Source organism: Glycine max, chromosome 1 (genome assembly GCF_000004515.6).
Source record: "Glycine max cultivar Williams 82 chromosome 1, Glycine_max_v4.0, whole genome shotgun sequence".
Taxonomy (NCBI): domain Eukaryota; kingdom Viridiplantae; phylum Streptophyta; class Magnoliopsida; order Fabales; family Fabaceae; genus Glycine; species Glycine max.
In genome coordinates this window covers 24,862,989-24,876,554 of record NC_016088.4, presented here as the reverse complement: position 1 = coordinate 24,876,554, position 13,566 = coordinate 24,862,989, and the positions used below count along the sequence as shown (strand labels likewise).

Sequence of the window (13,566 nt, the reverse complement as noted above, 5' to 3'; positions counted from 1 at the left end):
TTTTACTAATAATAGTTTAAGCAAGGTATAAGGGGTAATGTATGTCTTATTTTTGTTTGGTGCAGCACTTTTATCTGCAGATATAGATATAGAAGGTCATAGTCCCAATTTTGTTGGTAATTTGATCTTATCCTAATGCAATTGTATCTATATATTTTGTTTCTTTAAATACTATGTAAAGTTCCACTATGAGAATGTCAAGATTTGTTCCTGAACGTTTTATATTGTTTTCATTAGTAAATCTCCATTTTTTTTTATGTTTTTATGTATACTTTTTTATTTTCTGCAGATATATTTTAGCCAACATCTCTTTTAACGTTTACTCTTCTTTGTTTTGAATTCATCCATGGTGGCAATTGAGGAGCTTGCTGATTCAATGTGTCTAACAGTAGATCCTTTGCAAGCTGTAGAGTCCATCTAAGACACAGTTTCTGCTAATTTTGGCATGAAAACTTGTGATAATTTGTGAGTAGCTTTTGCTAGAATATTTCCATTGTGGTCCCTAAAAATAACTCCGAAACCAGTTCCCACTCCTCTTTTACATGCTGCATCAAAATTCTTTACACACTGGTAAATATTTTCCATGTTTAAGGAATGATATACCAAATGTAATCTAGCATACTCCTGTGTGCCAAGGCATATATAATATATTATCTAGCTAACTTGCACGAGTGTTGGGATAATTGCCATTTGTATTTTGCTAAATTGGTTTCCCAAATGAGTTAAATGTTCTATTCTTAGTGCAAATTCTGGTTTTTGTACCAGGCTTGTCATGATCCTGATTTTCATATAATTGTTTTTGTTAAAGTCATTTAAATATATCCTTTTATGTTCAAACCAGTTGTTTTATAGCATTGGATTTTTTTTATTAGACTTTTAAATATTTCCTGGTAATTAAGCTTTCACATATTATTAACTTCATATTGCTGGCGCCCCTTAGAAGGGATGCAATGTGTATTCATATATCAACTGGCTCCTCTGGAATCTTACATTGAAATTGGTGGTTTAGATGCCTAGATATAGGAAATTAAAGAAGCAGTAAAGCTACCTGACTCATCCTCAACTATATGAAGACCTTGGTATCAAGCCTCTTAAAGGGGTTATCTATAACTTAATCATTGAGAGCCAACGTTTTTGTTGCTATCTACTATAGAATTGACAGCATTTTGCCACATTGATCCTTTATTTTTTTCCTAAGTAGGACTTTTTTCAATTTCAACAATGCTTTTTTTCCAGACAGTGAGCCTTCTGCTAAAACATCCATGGAGGAGTGCCACTATTGTAAAGCTCCTTGGGAGGAAGATTGGATACAAGGATTGGAGACTCGTTTGAAGCAGATGTGGCTCAAGAAAGGGATTATCCATATCATCAATTTGGGTAATGATTTCTTCATGGTCTCTTTTACTAATATGGATGATAAGTTTAGGGTTTTGTCATAGAGACCTTGGCTCATTTATGATCACTATTTGGTGGTGAGATAATGGAATCCAAACTTTCATCCAACTAGTGAGGCAGGCTATTGAATGTGTGGATGTGTGTGTAAGGTTTTCAAGGCTGCCAATTGAATATTATAATGCTATAGGAGATCATATTGGTAGGACGGTAAGGGTGGATAGGAATACCCTAGCACAGGAAAGGAAATATGTGAGACTTTGTGTTGAGGCTGATCTTACAAAACTTCTATTGGCTTTGTTTGAGCTAAAACAGAGGTTTTATAAGATTGAATATAAAGGTTTGCATTTGTTGTGTCTTACATGTGGAAGATTCGGGCATTATGCTGAAGGCTGCCCTGATAAAGGGAAGCCAAACAGTTGGAACGGGGAACCAAAATTCCGCTCAAGGAGGAATTGAAAGGGGACAAGGATCGATTTTGAATGGACCATGGAATGTGGTCAAGAAGCCCAGAAGGCAAAGGAGAGGAAAGGAGAACCCAGGTAATGGTGTAGATGTGGTGGCTGCTAAAAAGACTGAGAACAAGTTTTTCTCTTTAGGGTCACGTCATGAGTTGCTGAAGAATTCTGAGGAATATTTTGAAGGGGAGGCAAGTGGGGTAGTGCCAGATGCAATGAATATTATGGTGATAGAAAAAGTAGTGAATACAAAGTCAATCATAAATTAAGTTGACATTAATGATGTTGTGGTGACAAGTGTTAATGAAGAGAACAAAAAAAGTAAGGAGGCAGTTATTGTCAATAGGGAGCCAAGGCGCCTATTGGGAGTTACAAAAATAGGAATAAAAAAAATGATGACTAATATTGAAGCTAAGAAAAAGGGAGCTCGTGCTAATCCTTATGTTGTCAAAATTTTTCGTCATCAGTTTTCAATTGGGGTGTAGGGGAAGATGGCAGTCAAAGAGAATATGGAAGTTAGTATACCTACTGAAGGGAATCACATGGCTCAGAATAGTGTTATCCTCGAGGAAAATAATAAAGAAACTTAATGGGAATGAAATTTGAGTCATGAGACCAAGAATCAAAATAAGGAAGGTATAAGTGGGGACAAGGAGGTAGGTGGAATTATTGAAGAAAGTGCTTTGCAACACCCTCCAAAACCACTAGATAAACAACAAAATGTTTTAGGAGTTAGTGAGGACCAATCAATAAAAAATGGTCCTTGCTCTAATGGAGGGAATCTTTCTAGTATGAGTATAGATGAGGGGGAGTCAGAGAGGCAACCTTTAAAAGGCGAATGAGAATATGGAGATGGTTCTTCCTGTTTCCCAACAGAAAGCACATGGGTACATGAACTAATTTTTTTTATATGATGATTTCCAATAATAAAATTATATTATGTGTAGAGGTTTTTCTAGAACTATGTTGACCTACATAAACCTGATATCTTTGTTATGGAAACACGTGTGGATCCTGGGAAATTAGTTAAAACTTTCAAGCTTTTGGGTTTTGATGAATATGACTATTCAGATTGCAGAGGGTTTGCTAGAGGTATTAGGATGGCTTGAAGATCTTCTGTTGTTGAAGTCAAGTTTATTCTAAAGGATTTTCAATTCCTTCACTTGGATGTTAAATTTGGAAATAGTGATAATTGGTTTTTTACTCTTGTTTATGCTAGCTCAGTTGAATATTCCAGGGCTGATATTTGGGGGAAGCTTAAGGTTATTGGGGGAACCATGAATGATAGATGACTTATTGCTGGTGATTTTAATGAGGGTGTTGCTAGGTGCACCCAGCATTATTGCTGGTGCACCCAACATTTTTTAAAAATGCCAAAACTACCCCTGTGCTTTCTTTGCATTTGTGATGCGTGTGTGTGAGGGTGGTCCGTAAATCTTATGGATCAAGTTGATCCGTATGTTGATATTAAGCACATACGGATCAACTTGATCTGTAAAAAGCATACGGATCAAGTTGATTTGTATGCCTTTTACAGATCAACTTAAAGGTTTACAGATCAAGGGTATTTCAGTTTTTTCCCCTGAAGTGCTGGGTGCACCAGCAATAATGCTGGGTGCACCTAGCAACACCCTTTTAATGATATTTTGGTGCACTTTGGAAATAAAAAGGAGGGGCCCTTGCCTTTGAAAGGAAATGCCAAATTTTCATAGAAAGAATTTGATCTATGAGTTTGATGGATCTGGGCTATGTTGGCTCAAAATATACTTGAAGAGGACCTTAGCTCACCGATTACCAGAGGGTGTGTGAAAGGTTGGATAAAGCTTTTTGCAATGATAATTGGAGACTTTTCTTTCCCCATGCTTATGGTAAAACCTTGCTAGAGTATTTGGATCATCATCCAATTTTGTTTCTAACTCAAGGTGATTCTTGTCCTTCCTTAAATAAGGTAAGGTGTTTTGTTATGAATGTGCTAGGTAACTCACCCTACCTACAAAAATTTTCTTAAGGAAAATTGGAATCAATATGAATCCTTGCTGTTAAATATGATCCATTTGGAATATCTGTTGGTAGTATCTTTACTAGAAAGAGAAAATTTATAAGCCGTTTAGGAGGGATTCAAAGGAAGTTTGAGCTGAATTGTTCCTATCCCTTCCTTATACATCTAGTAAAGAAGCTTTTGAACGAGTTGCATGAGGTTTTGTATCAAGAAGAGTTGAAGTGGTTTCAGAGATCATGTAGCAAGTGGCATCAAGATGGTGATAGGAATACCCATTATTGCCACCTAAAGATAGTGGACAAGAGAAGGAAAAGTAGGATTCAAATGTTAAGGGGTGTGGATGGTAAGTGGATTGAAGAGGAAAATGAGCTTAAAACTCTTGTCAATGGGTTTTATTTTGACCTTTTCTCGGATGACAATCCTCAAGGAATATGGCTTCAGTCCAGGTATGGTTTTGCAACTTTGTCGGATGATAAAATTCATGATCTTAATGTTATTGTTCATGAGGATGAGATGAGAAGGACTATTTTTGAGATGGGCCCTTGGAAAGCCTTGGGCCCGTATGGTTTTCCAGCTGGTTTTTACCAAAATGATTGGTCTATTACTGGGAAGTTTGTGTGTAACTTCATCAAGCATTTATGGAGACATCCTGGAGAAGCTGGGAGTGTTAATTGTACAAATATTTGCCTTATTCCAAAAATTGATAAACCTGAATTTGTGTCCCAATTTCATCTCATCTCTTTGTGTAACACAAGTTAGAAAATTCTTACTAAGATAATGGTCAACAGGATGAAACTACTTATGCCTGAGCTTATTTCCCCTTTCCAAGTTGGATTCTTCCTACGAGAAGTATCCATGAAAATATAGTAGTAATGGCCTAGGAAAAGATGCACTCCATGAAAAATATGAAAGGGAAGGTTGGTTGTTTTGTGATTAAAGCGAATTTAGCCAAAGCTTGTGTTAGGCTAAAGTGGAGTTTTGGTGGGAATGTGTTGATTTTACAAGCATCAAACTCAACTCATGAAAACACGTGCCCGCACCACAACAACACATCACAATCTACAACAATGCCTTAAAGCATTTTCACCCATTCATGAATTTGATTCATGTCTCATTCCACGTTTTATTACATTTTATGTTATTCTTCCTCCTCTCAATATTATGCGGCGTTTATCATGACTTATGTGTTGGAATATCCAAGAATCTAGTAGGGGGAAGTTGAATAGATTCTTTTCAAAATATTTATCAAATTGTTATTTAAATCCAATTAAATCTTACCCCTTATGGTGATCAATCAAAAACTTGTTATAAAATATTTTCAAAGAAAACAATGAATACACAAATTAATGAAAAATAGAGTTTTATGGCCCTTTGATATCAATTTCATTACCAAGATTGATTAACAAAACAAAGGTTTAGATAAAGAGAGAATCACACTCAAAATTTATACAGGTTTAGTTCTCAAGAGGATCTACCTCCAATTGTTCTAAGATCCCTTAGAATTTCCACTAATAGAGAATCAAGTACAATCACTATGCACATGCAATTTTCTAAACTTCTACTCTTCCCTTGATTCCTATAAGAGACGGATCAAGAGTTGAAACCCTATCAACTCACATAAATCCTTGATAACCCTAATCAAGGTTAGAACCTAGAAAGAATTCAAAATAGGATTTAATATACTTGAATGTGCAGATCACAATATCTTCAAGCTCTTGTTTTCTTTCTCAAACCATGATGAAGAATGAATGAATCTTGATCATCATGAAACTCTTGTTGAAATGTAGAGTGGTTCCCTTAGATGACTCTTAGATTTTTTTTTCAAAAGATAAGATCGAATTAAGAGTCATTAATGAGAAAGAACGAGGGTATTTATAGTTTTTAATAGATAAAATAGAATTAATCGATTAACAAATTGGGTAATTGATTAACTCATTCAAATCCTTCTTTGTTTTGCATTTCCAGAAATAGGTTAATTGATTACAAACTTGGGTAATCAATTATCTCGCTCCATAGAGAGCTTCTCAAGCTTCTATGGTTCTGGAATAATCGATTATCAAATGTTATAATTGATTATTTCATATGCAATCTAATCAATTACGAAATGTGATAATTAATTATCTCGAGCCTTAGAGACTTCCTTTTGCTGAAACTAGCTTAGGTAATTGATTACAAAACTTGGTAATTGATCAATTCAATAAAACTTGCCCATATTTCAAAAGAAGTGAGTTTTGATGCTTATTCTAATACTTTGTAATTGATTACTAAACTTGGTAATTGATCGAGGCCGTACCCAAATCAAATAAACATGAAAATGCAGTAACTAGGAAGTGATCCTAGGTCATTTCCCAACGAGCAGTGACACACCAATTGTTCATAATATACTTGCAGTAACAATAACGATTGGGGGGGGGGGGGTTGTTTGTTTTGTGATTAAAGAGCAGAACAACTAATATTAAAAACGGGTTGTTTCCTTTGATTCAGAAGTCATTCTATTATCCTGGGTTATGGAGAATTCGTCCCTAACAGTCAACCACTTAATCCAACCCTATTTCAATTTACTAAGCGAAAATCAACTTAGGTTTGTCAATACGTGATTAGGCACCACATACACCAGTTAGCCCTTCGTCCATTAAGCATGAACGCAAGTTAGGCTCAGAGGCAATTAATCGAACACGAAGCGTGCACTGATTAATATTCACGAATTTGGGATAACTGGTGAAGGGAGAACTGCCAGGGAACCACATTACAAGCGAAACCTCAAAGAGAGTTGGGCTTCGTCCTCAAAAGGAAACAACACCAGAAAATCTAGCCTTCCATGGATTCAAGCAGAAAACGTAAATGAAACATGAAGCAGAAACGTAAATGAACAGAAACGTGAATGAGACAGAAACGTAAATGAAAGTAGTAGAAGAAGCAAGAATGAACTCGTAATTAGAAGCAGAAAACGGAAATTTGTATTAAGAACGAAAACCGTAACAAGGGAACAGAAAAACGTGAAAACCTAAAACCAAAGCTCTGAATAATGAAAATAGCATAACCGAATGCCCTGCACGAATCCCAAGGCAGCTATTTAAAAAGAGTCACTCAAAGTCACTGGGCCCTATTACAATACTCTGGCCCAAAACGAAATAAACACTGAACAACATAAAATAAAATTGCGAAATTTCCTAATTAGAAATTAACTAAGGTAAGCGCTGCTTTATTTGCCCTCTTCAAGTCCACAACCAAAATGCGGATTAAGCCCAATGTTTCATTAATTCTTGAAATTAGATTAAAAACATCAAATTAGCTAAATGAGCCCAAATAATAAAACTGCCTAATTAATTGACAATTAAGACCAATCAATAATTAAAATGGTGCAAAAAGGGTTTAGAAAATAGAAGAAAATGATGGCACATCAAAACCCCCCATACTTAGCCTTTTGCACTCCTGGGCAAAATGAAACAAAGACATTCATGTTTTTCTCAATGAACATCAAGGAATGAAAGGAATGGGTAACATCTAACATAAGGAGATCCAAAAAGTCAAGACATTCATGAAAATCATCCAAGCAACCTAATCATGGCAAAATAGTTAATCAGCTCAAGAATGAAAAGTGATAAATCAAAGAGAGACAAACAAAAACATTCATATATTTCTCAATGAACATCAAGGAATGGGTAACATCTAACATAAGGAGATCCAAAAAGTCAAGACATTCATGAAAATCATCCAAGCAACCTAATCATGGCAAAATAGTTAATCAGCTCAAGAATGAAAAGTGATAAAGCCTCACAAGATATACACTCTATCTCTCAAGTGTCTAGGCTACTATTTACCCTCAAAGCACCCATGAAAACAAACACCACATAGACTTGGCAAGATTCTAAAATTGAGAATCAACCCACAAACACAAGCACATGAGGATCAAAAGGTCTTTTAAGGTTGTAATGGGGCCAAGGACAAGGTATGGAGAAGTATGGAATAAGTGGCTAAATCCCAAAGGAATAGAGGAGCAATGGGGAATAAGTGCATATTAAGAAAAAAATAAGAAAATAAAAAGAAGTAAAGATAAAATTTAAACATGAAGAGTAGAACCAAGAGTTTCATCATTCTTGTGCCATTTAAGATCTTATTCACTCAACTTTATTGCTTTTCTTTTTCTTTTTTTTGAATTTTTTTTCCGATTTTTTTTATTTTTACTATATAGCCTTTGAGAAACAACATTTCATTCAGCATGTCCAACATTTAACCAATACACAATGTACATCAAGTATGGCCCAAAATACATCATGAAGCATAACCAACAAAACAAGTTGTCCAATGAAACAAAACCCCCCACACTTATTCCCAAAACAATTCCAAAGCTCCAAAATTCCTTAAGGATATGGTGATATCATGGTTTTTCACTTAAGGCTTGTAGTGAACTTCAAAACAAGGAAAGGGAAACAAGGCTCAAAAAGGCTATCAAAGGAATTAATTCAAGGTAAGTCCATTTGGCTAGAAGCTTATAAGAACAAAATTGCCTAAATCATTTCCAAATATGCATGTGAATTGGGACGCATCAACAAGAATCAAGCCAAGGCTATTGTGCAAGCAATCAATGGGGCAAAACACACCAAATGATTATGATGATGGATGGCTCAAATTCTCACAAAGGTAAACTCATCACTTTCAAATTGAGCTTTCAAAACTATCATGACATGTAGAGAAGAATCAAGGATTTCAAGTCACAAAATGTCAAGAACTTTTATTTTCAAAATAATTACCCATTTCTTGAACATATCCTATAATTCAAAGAAAAACATGCAAAGTCGTACGTGCACACAAAATTGACCGAAAATATTAAACTAAAAATCCGACGAAACTAACAACATTAACAAATTAACACAACTAACAAATTAACAAAACCAACAAAACTAGCAAAACCAAAGAACACTCCCCCCCATACTTAAACAACACATTGTCCTCAATGTAGCACAATTAAAAGATTAAAAACAATTAAATCATCAAAGAGAATCGGACAAGTGTAATAAAAGCAAAGAAGGAGATAGGAAAAGAAAAACTCCCTAAGTCATGGTGGAGGAAGAGTAGGGTGGAGTAAGGAAGTCTCTTCCACCACTACGTCCACTAAAGAAGGGTTCGTGAGGAATGGCTTAAGTCGATGTCCGTTGACCTTGAAGCTCTTGTTTGTGGAGTCGCTTTTGATCTCAACTGTACCATAAGGAAAAACATTAGTAACAACAAAAGGACCAATCCACTTAGACCTCAACTTACCACTCATGAGTCCAAACCTAGAATTATACAATAACACTTTTTGCCCAACCACGAAGTCTTTTTTAACTATCATGCTATCATGGAACTTCTTGGTCTTTTCTTTGTAGGCTTCTAGGCGGATTTCATCTAACTCACTCAGTTGCAACTTTCTTTCCTCACCAGCTTGATCCATAGAGAAGTTGCAAGTCTTCACTGCCCAGTAAGCTTTGTGCTCAATTTCCACTGGAAGATGACATGCCTTTCCAAAGACAACCCGATAAGGAGACATTCCTATGGGTGCTTTGTAGGCAGTCCGATGCGCCCAGAGAGCATCATCAAGCCTGGTACTCCAATCTTTCCTGCTTGGCTGCATAATCTTCTCTAAAATTCGCTTGATTTCTCGGTTAGAAATTTCTGTCTGTCCATTGGTCTGGGGGTGGTATGGTGTGGATACCCTGTGTACCACCCCGTACTTTTTAAGCATGGCATGCATTGTCCTGTTGAAAAAATGGGTTCCTTGATCACTAACAATTGCTTTAGGTACTCCAAACATGCAAAACAGATTAGACCTGACAAAGTCTGCAACAACTTTAGCATCATTAGTTCTAGTGGGCTTGGCTTCCACCCATTTTGAAACATAGTCAACTGCAAGGAGAATGTAAACATAACCAAAAGAGACAGGAAAAGGGCCCATGAAATCTATACCCCAAACATCAAACACCTCACAGAATAGCATAGGTTGCTGAGGCATTTGTTGTCGCCATGTAAGTGTATTTCCTGCTCTCTGACACTGCTCACAAGTGCTGCAGATCTTCCACGCATCTTTAAAGATGGTGGGCCAATAAAAACCACAATCAAGCACTTTGCGAGCTGTCCTTTGAACACCTAGATGACCTCCTGGTGCGGAAGAATGATAGAACTGCAGGACTGAGTCAGTCTCATGATCTGGAATGCACAGTCTAATGACCTGATCACTGCACAATTTCCACAAGTAGGGGTCATCCCAAATAAAATGCTTAGCATCACTTTTAATTTTATCTTTTTGGGCCTTAGATGCTAAGGGAAGAAAAACAGAAGCAACTAAATAATTGACAATATTAGCAAACCAGGGAGTAGAAAGAGAGTCAGAAATACTATACAGTATATACAAATGATCATCCGGGAAATCATCCCGAATAGGTGAATCTGCATCAGATACACATTTGATCCGACTCAAATGATCAGCAACTAGATTTTGTGCTCCGCTCCTATCACGGATCTCCAAGTCAAACTCTTGGAGCCAGAGCATCCATCGGATCAACCTAGGCTTAGAATCAGTCTTCTTCAACAAGTACTTTAAAGCTGCATGGTCAGTATAAACAATAATGCGGGTACCAAGCAAATAAGATCGAAATTTTTCAAGAGCAAAAACTATGGCTAGAAGCTCCTTCTCAGTAGTAGTATAATTCGCTTGGGCAGCATCTAAAGTCCTAGAAGCATAGTATATCACCCTGGGCAATTTATCAATTTTCTGAGCAAGGACAGCCCCCAATGCACAATTTGATGCATCACACATAAGCTCAAAAGGGGTTGTCCAGTCGGGTGCCTGGATGATGGAGGTGGTAGTCAGCGCTCTTTTGAGGCAATCAAAAGCCTCTTTGCATCTGTCATTAAAGTCAAACTCTACCTCCTTTTGCAACAAGTTGGACAATGGAAGGGCTACTTTGCTAAAATCCCTTATAAAGCGCCTGTAGAATCCTGCATGACCAAGAAAAGATCGCACCTCTCGCACACAAGAGGGGTAAGGCAATTGTGAAATAACAAAAATTTTTGCAGGATCTACCTCAATACCCTTATTGGAAATAATGTGGCCTAAAACTATACCTTGCTCAACCATAAAATGACATTTTTCAAAATTTAGAACAAGGTTAGTTTCAATGCATCTATTCAAAACTTTTTCCAAACTATTCAAACAACCATCAAAAGAGGATCCATATACAGTGAAATCATCCATAAACACCTCTATGCAATTTTCTAAAAAATCACTGAAAATACTAATCATGCACCGCTGGAAGGTACCAGGGGCATTGCACAGGCCGAAAGGCATCCTCCTATAGGCAAAAGTGCCGAAGGGGCAGGTGAATGTGGTCTTTTCCTGATCCTCAGGAGCAATAGTAATTTGCATATAACCAGAAAAACCATCAAGGAAACAGTAGTGGGATTTACCTGCCAGGCGTTCAAGCATCTGATCAATGAATGGCAGGGGAAAATGGTCCTTTTTGGTAACCTGGTTCAGCCTCCTATAGTCAATGCAGACTCTCCAACTGTTTTGCACCCGAGTAGAAATTAGCTCTTCCTTATCATTTTTTATCACTATGAGGCCGGTCTTCTTCGGGACTACCTGGACGGGACTCACCCATTGGCTGTCGGAGATAGGATAAATGATTCCAGCTTGCAAAAGCTTGGTTATCTCCTTCTTCACTACATCAAGAATCACCGGGTTGAGTCTTCTCTGTGGCTGTCTTACTGGTTTAGCTCCATCCTCTAAATTTATTCGATGCATACATGTGGATGGGCTAATACCAGGAATGTCCGCCAGGGTCCAGCCTATAGCCTTCTTATGCTTCTTGAGAACTGACAACAACTTCTCCTCTTGCTCATCAGCAAGGGAGGCTTCAATTCAAGTAAGCGTATTTTAAATTTGATGGCAGAGGCTTCAATTCTGGTGTGGTCGGCTGGACAGTGGTAGAAGGAGATGGTTTCTCAGCCTTTACCTCATAAAGAAAGTCAGAGGTATGTGTACTTCCTGAAACATGGTTAGTCCTATCTGACTCTATAAAATCAATCTCAAGAGGTAAAACACCACCACCAGACATGCAATCAATATCACTCTCAAATTCACTCTCAGATCCACTCTGAGCATCAAATTCAGACATATGATCAAGTACAATTTTAGACTCAATGCATGAAGAGTGAGAGGCATGCAGATTAGAATAAAGATCAATCATGTATTCATCAACAACATGGTCAATTATTTCAGCACGAAATACAGAAAGATCTTCAAATGGGTATTTCATAGCATCCAGAATATTAAAATGAACAGTTATATCACCAAACTCCATAGACAGTGTGCCTGCATAAACATCTATCTTAGTTCTAGCAGTTTTCATAAAGGGTCTGCCTAGAATGATGGGAACTGATCCTTGAGAAAATCCATCTTCCATATTCAAGATATAAAAATCAACAGGTAAAATCAGTTCATCAACTCTAACTAAGACATCTTCTACGAAACCAACAGGATAGGCAACACTTCTATTAGCTAAATGAATTACCACATCAGTTGACTGCAAGGGACCTAGAGATAGAGAATTAAAAATTGACAGAGGCATAACACTAACAGAGGCTCCTAAATTTAGCATGGCATTGTCAAACTTACTATTCCCTATAATACAAGGTATGCTGAATGTACCTGGATCTTTGCATTTTTCAGGAATTTGAGGACTAGATTTACCAATCAATGCGGAGACATTTCTGCCCATGCTAATCCGTTCACTTCCTTTAAGCTTCCGCTTATTAGTGCACAGCTCCTTCAAGAATTTGGCATATCTTGGAATTTGCTTTATTGCATCCAACAGAGGTATGTTTACCTCTACTTTTCTAAACGTGTCCAAGATCTCTTTCTCTGCCTCTTCCATTTTTTTGTTGGAAATTGCTCTTGGAGGGAATGGAAGAGGGGGAATGTGCTGCTTCTGCAAATCAGAATTACCTGTGGAAGAAGATTCACCTGCACAGAAATTGTTAGGTAAATTTTTGTCATCACCTTTTTCTGGAGTAGAGTGAAGTTTGGCAGGTTCATTTGCAGATGAGGAAGGTGCTACGGGTTGAGGTCCTTGACACTGCTTTCCCGACCTCAATGAAATGGCACTGACATTTTTGGGATTTTGGACAGCTTGAGAAGGCAACTTGTCAGAATTCTGGGACTGTTGTTGATTCAATTGGGTAGCCAATTGTCCCATCTGATTGGTTAAGCTCTGAATGGAGGCTCTGGTCTCTTGCTGAAACTGCATGTTCTGCATAGTCATTTGCCTCACAAGTTCTTCGAGGGAAGGTTGTGGAGGGGCCTCAACTGTTGGTTGTTTCTGGGGTTGTTGCTGTTGTTGGATTGGTGGAGGAATGTATGGTCTGCTCGGGCCAGCAACATTTTGGAAGGAAGGAGCAGGCTGCTGTTATTGTTGCTGAGGGCTAGACCATCTGAGGTTAGGGTGATTCCTCCATCCAGGGTTGTATCTGTTGCTGGAGAGGTCATAGTTGTTCTGCTGTGGTTGATTTTGCTGATGAGGTTGAGGAGGTCTATTGTAAATATTTGCAGCATAGGCTTCAGGCTGCTCGATTGCTCCAGGTTGCTGCATGGAAGGGCAAAGGTCTGTATGGTGGTCAGCAGAGGAGCACAAACCACAAACCCTTGCAACAGGTACAGATTTCTGATTCAAGGCCAGCTGG

General features: G+C 37.6%; 1 long non-coding RNA gene across 13 annotated transcripts in view; it reads left to right on the top strand.

The window, feature by feature from the left end:
- Positions 1-13,566, top strand: part of LOC102667014 (uncharacterized) — a 39,658-nt gene that overhangs the window by 9,094 nt on the left and 16,998 nt on the right. For 4 of the 13 annotated variants that reach the window (XR_005891309.1, XR_005891307.1, XR_001387637.3 and 1 more), the window contains one exon: positions 66-662. This is a non-coding gene — a long non-coding RNA (uncharacterized lncRNA). Of the gene's footprint in view, positions 1-65; positions 663-1,236; positions 2,738-13,566 lie in introns of those variants that run through there. The other 9 variants (XR_005891305.1, XR_005891302.1, XR_005891304.1 and 6 more) reach the window with 5 other exon arrangements.